Below are 7,059 nucleotides of genomic sequence, written 5' to 3'. Positions count from 1 at the left end.
TTTATTGAGCAGGGGGCAGGAGGGGGAAATGGGGAATGTGCCTATTCCGCATCAGGAATGCGTTTCTCCGATTCATAAATCCTCTCTCTCTCCCCCCCAGCTGACTAAAGGAAACCTTTCTCAGTTTGCCACTGAGATGAGAGAGGGTGAGAGCAATTCTTCAAGAGTGCCAGCCCCAGACAGAAGTGTTTCAGTTGAAACAACATGCTTATTAAACATACACACACAAACAGGACTAGGTGTTATAGCCCAGCTGAGGGATGCTCAGACCCAATGCAGACAACAGCAGGGATAAACCTCTCAAAGGTGCAGCTAGCCCATCATACTAGCAGCCTGCCACAAAGTGTAATGTCCTGCCATAAATACATGCATTTTTCTGGACAGGTCTAAGAGTTTCCAGCTTAAAATGCCCACTCAGACACAGGCGGGGAGAAGGAATGAGTTATGAGGCTGTGGAACTGAAACATAGGAAGATTGAGGGCTAAATAAATACCTACATCAACTTCAAATTTGGGAATTGACACAGACACAACTGGAATGGGAATTAGGGCTCCTGAATTCCTCAAAGCAAAGTTTTGTCCTAAACTGCAGGTAGCAGAAGGCACTAAAGATGCTTGTAAGATGCAGCTGCTAAGGCAATATCTATACCTTGGGTTGTTCTGGGCTTAGTAACTTCGCAGCTCGGTGCTGTTAAAAGTGGACCAGTTTGGGTTAATAAGAGAGGTCTAACTTTTGGCAGATTCCCAGGTGGGGAGCTTAAACGTTAAAGTAAAATGAAAGCCACTTAAACATTAGGGCTTGGCAGCAACAGAGTAGAAGGTTTGGATGGGGGTTTTAGACTTCGGCTCAGCTCCATCTTTCCTTCTTTGGACACTTCAGCCCTTAACAGCTTGCCCAGCATCTCACAGCTCAACCTAAATCCCAGGTTCCTGGCTGAGACACTTAGATGTGCAGAGACTGACCTCACAGCATCCCTTTACCCCAGGCAGGAACATCTGCACTCCACAGTCCCATCCAAATAACAGATTCTGATGTTTCAACAAGCTTCACTTTAAGTATTTCTTCATTTCATACCATCTGTGTGTGGTTTAATTTTAGCCCCATTCTTGTCCTGGCTATTGTGGACGTGGAGAACATGCTGTTCCACCTTGTTTGCAGTACTGCTCTGATACAGTGCAGCAAGACAGGGCAAGGAGACAGTGGACTGATTCTGCAAGGTCATGGATTTTTAAACAACATTTAAATCAAGGTTGGAAAAGGCTGGATCTACTGTACAGGCAGCAGACCAAATCCTAAACTATCCCTCAGTGTGTCCCTGGAACACGGGACCTCATGGGTCCAAACTGAAGGGTGAGGATAAACTTCAGGCTCCTCCCCACTAGCAAATGCTTTCCCAGCTGAGCTAATTAGGCAAAGCCAAGAGAAGCTCTGCCAGCACTCAGATTATGCCCTAAAAGAAAACATACTTGGCAAGCCACTGAAAAAATGCTATAAGCAGCTCACACAGTCACTGCTTTTCCCTTCACGCTGCTAGAAGTTATCTTTCAGGATTTGCTGCTGAGCTCCAGGCTACAGGGTTTCTGCAGGAATTGTATTGCCCACAACCTGGAAAGGAAAGGAGGGCAAGACTGCATGGAAATGAAAAACACCCCCACCTTTCCATGCAGATCACCTCAAATCCATATTGTGCTTCATAGTCGGAGATAAAGCCTAAAAGACTGAGTTCATGAAAAAGGATGTAATTACTTTAAAAATAACCTCCCAAACCCCTAAATAAACCATCACCCTAATCACAGAGCATATATAATAGAATAACAGGAATTCATTGCTGTTAACTTCTAATGGGATGAGGAATTTGTGCCTTTAGGAAAACCTTATCCAGAAGCTTAGGAGTAAACCACTCAGAAAACATGTCCTGCCCTCACTGCTGGTTACAGCAGGCATACACCCAGTGCTTGCATACGCAAATGGTCTCTATTTAGCAGTCTCTTCATTAAATATGTGTTTATCATACTTTAAAGTATTTTGTTTTCAATGTAAGAAATACCACACTCCTTCCCCACTCTGACTCAGGGAGGGTTTTCAGCTCCCATTCCCACCAGTGCATCCTATGCTCCCATGCAGTTTAGATTTACACTCAATACCAAAAAGAGACCATAATAGACATCAGGCCCATATGCATTATGTTTTTGGAATAATACTTCCATATTGCATGTTGTTATGTTATATTACAACAAGGTAATCCCAAGATTGTTTCTGAATAGCTAACCCCCCAAAAAGTTAATTTCCAACACTGCAGCATGACAGTTCAACATCTGCTCTTGGATGGTAAATGGGGTTTGATAAATAACATCAGTTGCATAATATGAATGGGAATTGCTTTGTTACAAATCTAATGTGCATAAGGCTCTCATGCATGTAGTTTCTCTAACATTCAAAAAAAACCCTTTCACATGTCACAGTTTACCCACTGCTACATTATCCCATTAGCTATCTCCTCCAAAAACAGGCTGGGAAAGCAAATCCTACTGAAAATCCACAGATTTAGGGCACTTACAAGGCATGGATGGCATGCTCCAGAACCCAAGCTTTTGTATAAACAGATGTACAGCATTCCTGGTCCTTTTTTGGTCACACTGAACTGGAAAAAATACAGCATCCTGATCTCTTCCCAAATGGACTAAGAGGTTCAGAGTGCTGAGCTGTCTTCTGACAGGTCAGACATGTTTGATCTTGCTTTCTAGCCCTGTATTACCTTGTGTTTTGAGTGAAGAGGGTTTGGTGCCTGTGAGGAGCATCAGCAAAAGGTGAGCACATGGCACGAGCCTCTGCAATTGCTGTGAGGAGCCTTTCTGCCTAGGACCCATGCACCCCACAGTGGAGTGCAAACCCCCCCATGGTTTAGCATTTAGACCAGAATTCTGCTGTAAATCCAGCCCTAATAGTACAGCAGGGAGGGATGAGTGCCCCAAGTGAAGGGCCAAGCATCCCACGGCAGCTGTCCCCATGCCATCATGTAGTCCGTGCCCTCAAGAAGGGTGGAAACGCAACCAGCTATGATGGAGGGGTGACTCCCAACTGGCACTGGGGTGCACTGAGGGGCACAAGCATCAAAGCAAGAGAGAACAAGCCCTGGCAGGATGTATTTAATAAGCCCAAACCCAGTAAAAATTACTGTTAACATGCAGCGTCTGAAAAAGCAGACAATTGGCCACAAAGGAACCAAAGGTATGCATGGATGCCCCCCCCCCCCCCAAACAGTCATATATCCTGCTGGTCAAACAAGGGATTTCTCAGGGAGTAGGGGAAAAGAAGAGAAGGGAATAAAATAAAATCTGGGAGACAGCAAATCACCACTAAACACCCCCCAGTCTACATTTGATTTCTATTTTAAATAAGCTGCAGCCCTGCTAAGCGCAGACAGATCATTCAGAGATGGATGTGAGCAGAGGGAAGAGATTTCCAAGGCTGCTTCACACTCAAATACCATTTCGTGTGATCTACACCAAAAATAAAAACGCTGCTCTGCCAGACACTGGAGTCTCCATCTCCTAGCAACACCTCCCCACCCAGCCTTGTACTCCAGACCCTTCAGCTCCTGCCTGCAAGCACAGCTCTGCTCCCCGGCGTGCGCAAATGAGATGTAGATGATGTAGATACACATACCTCTATCTATACACACATACATATATGGTTAAAACCCAGAGGGAAATCAAGCAAATCTCCCCAAATCTCCACTGCTTTTCAGGATCACACCAGGCTCTACAGAACAGCTGTTCCCAGCTCCCACCCCACACTGATGAGGGTGGAAGGTGCTCACCCACTTGGTAACACACTCGCTGCCAAGCAAAGGGCTTTCTCCAAGTCTCCTGCAAACCTTAAAGCCAAAAATATATCTTGTAAATGCAAAACCTGATTAATATTAATTCTGTATTTCTAGTAAACAGCTTCTGTGTGTATAACAGGCTGTGGAAACACAACGCTCTGAGATTTGGTTACCAACTTGTAGGAAACAAGCAAGACAGCAAAATAGCACGTCTACAGCAGCTCCTGTAGAACATATTAGTTTAACCACTAAAAAAATACCATTCGAGATCTCGCCTATTTGTGTGGTGCTTCCCCCATTCAGGCAGGGTCAGGGCTTGCCAAGACTGGAAGAGGAGATCAAACAAACCCCACACACTCTTGTGAGCAAAGACAGAAGAAAGCTGGTGAGGGCTCACAATGTAAAGACTTGCATGGGCTGACAATTTGGCAGTTGCCTGAAGAAGACAGAGTTTTCTCAGGCTTTCCAGTATTATTACTAATAGTAATAATAGTAATATAATAATAATATATAAGATAGTAATAATACCATTATTACTATCTTAAGTTTACTATTTGTAAATGCTGTTTCTTTGATACCTTCACATACATCTATTGTTCTGATTAGAAACATGGAATCATAGAATAGTTTGGGTTGGAAAGGACCTTACAATCATCCAGTTCCAACCCCCGTGCCATGGGCAGGGACACCTCACACTAAACCATGTCACCCAAGGCTTCATCCAACCTGGCCTGGAACACCGCCAGGGATGGAGCAGTCACAGCTTCCTTGGGCAACCCATTCCAGTACCTCACCACCCTTACCGTAAAGAATTTCTTCCTTATATCCAATCTAAACCTCTGCTGTTTAAGTTTCAACCCGTTACCCCTTGTCCTATCACTACAGTCCCTAATGAATAGTCCCTCCCCAGCATCCCTGTAGGCCCCCTGCAGATACTGGAAGGCTGCTGTGAGGTCTCCATGCAGTCTTCTCTTCTCCAGGCTGAACAGCCCCAACTTTTTTTGCCTGTCTTCATATGGGAGGTGCTTCAGTCCCCTGATCATCCTCGTGGCCCTCCTCTGGACTTGTTCTAACAGTTCCATGTCCTTTTTATGTTGAGGACACCAGAACTGCACACAGTGCTCCAAGTGAGGTCTCACAAGAGCAGAGTAGAGGGGCAGGATCACCTCCTTCGACCTGCTGGTCACACTCCTTTTGATGCAGCCCAGGATACGGTTGCTTTCTGGGCTGTGAGTGCACACTGCTGGCTCATGTTCATTTTCTCATCAACCAACACCCCCAAGTCCTTCTCCGCAGGGCTGCTCTGAATTTCCTTTTTGCCCAACCTGTAGCTGTGCCTGGGATTGCTCCCACCCAGGTGTAGGACCTTGCACTTGTCATGGTTAAACCTCATGAGGTTGGCATCAGCCCACTTCACAAGTGTGTCAAGGTCCCTCTGAATGGCATTCCTTCCCTCCAGCGTATCAACAGAACCACACAGCTTGGTGTCATCGGCAAACTTGCTGAGGGCACACTCAATCCCACTGTCCATGTCACCCACAAAGATGTTGAATAAGTTTGGCAAGATGATTGAACAGGTATGGTTTCATTATACTACATACAGTTTCATATTACAGCAACCTTCCTGTTTCTACACCAAGCTTGTTATTTCAGTTATTTATATTACTGGATTTGTTGAATTAAGTTGTCATTTTATTATTTATTATAGCACAGTCGCACACTGTGGTCATTATTTTATCAGGTACCCTTTGTTTACACACACTCCTGTTCCAGCTTCCCAAACGGCTCTTTACTGCTTCTGAGTGTGGATTACATTTGTACCCTCCTGCTACTTCATGCAGCTGAATAAGAAATTGAGAGGTCAGAATTAACATTATTAAGATATGGCAGGATTACTCTTCAGATATGTCAGACCAATTTCAACCATGCTACTTACTCAGGATGAGCATGCACCTTTGGGGTTTTTTGTTGTGTGAAGTATTCATATGGTTCAGACAAAGTTTATGTCCTATTTAGATAAGGGAGAACATCCTGCTCTCATTAGGAAACCTTTTGGACTTTTGGCTGAAATAGTCCGTTGAGTGATTGCTTGAAAGGGAAACAGATCTGAGCCTCTACACAAGCAACAAACTCCTTCCCCTAGCACAGCTTTCTGAGCTGAGTAGCACCTCCCGGTTTGCTTAAGCTCTGGTCTGGAGATGCAGAAGTACCATCATCCAGGCAAGAGGCAACTAAGACCGTGCGGCTGTAAAGCAGGGAGACCTTCACCTCATAGCAAAAACACCTGCGTCAGCTTCTTGCCAGGCTCAGTTACTGCACAGCACAGCAAGATGTTGCAGTTGTTGTATTATTAATGAATAAAAGGGGAAAACTTCAGCACAGAAAAGCCAGGATCGCTAAATGGGGTTTTCCTTTGGGATAGGGTTTTCTTCCCCCCAAAGGGCATTTCTGATGAGAAATTACTTCTTTCTAGCAAGTAGCCTGCTTAGAGTGACTATGTTATCATTTAATATACAACAACATCTTACCAGACTGCAGGCGGTCCCAGGGCTGAAATGCTAAGGAATGGATAACACTATCATTAGGATGAGCTGCTAGTTCATGAGGAACAGGAGCTGACAGCACTGCCAAGACATGAAGATGGCTTCAGCTGGCTGCACTGACTGCCGATGTTATTGATGTTTCCTTCCCCATGCATCTGTTTTGCTCCTTTGTATTAACACAGCTACTGACCCAAAGGAAGGCTCCTGGAGCTGCTTTGCCAAGTGAGAACTGCTCAACAACTATCACACCTCAATGCACAGCCCAGCAGCAGCACCACCAGCACCCCAAATCCAGCCCTTCCCAAACACTCATGAATTTACTTACACTGAGTTCACACTTCTCCCAGCCTGCAGTCCAGGGTGAAGGGCAGCAAGAAGATATCCATAAGTACCACCTCCTCTGCTCAACATACAAGACCCAGGGCATAACACCACCCATCCCACAACCGCACTTCTCCATAACACTTCCTATCTCCCCCTTCCCTCCTTTTCCTTTCCTCCCTACTCCCTCACCTGCCCCACATTCTTTCATTACCATTCATTAATCCTTCCTACTCACCCACCTCATCTCCCAGCCTAAGGTGCAGCTAGGCTTCACACGGTGTGTGTAGGGCCATGCCTCCCACCCCATAGCATTCTTCCCAAGAGTATGTGCTCTAGGAACTTAATACAACTCCACGGGCTGGTACT

This window comes from Melopsittacus undulatus, chromosome 6 (genome assembly GCF_012275295.1).
Source record: "Melopsittacus undulatus isolate bMelUnd1 chromosome 6, bMelUnd1.mat.Z, whole genome shotgun sequence".
NCBI lineage: Eukaryota > Metazoa > Chordata > Aves > Psittaciformes > Psittaculidae > Melopsittacus > Melopsittacus undulatus.
The sequence above is the reverse complement of the archived record's forward strand: the minus strand, read 5'-3'. Positions refer to the sequence as shown.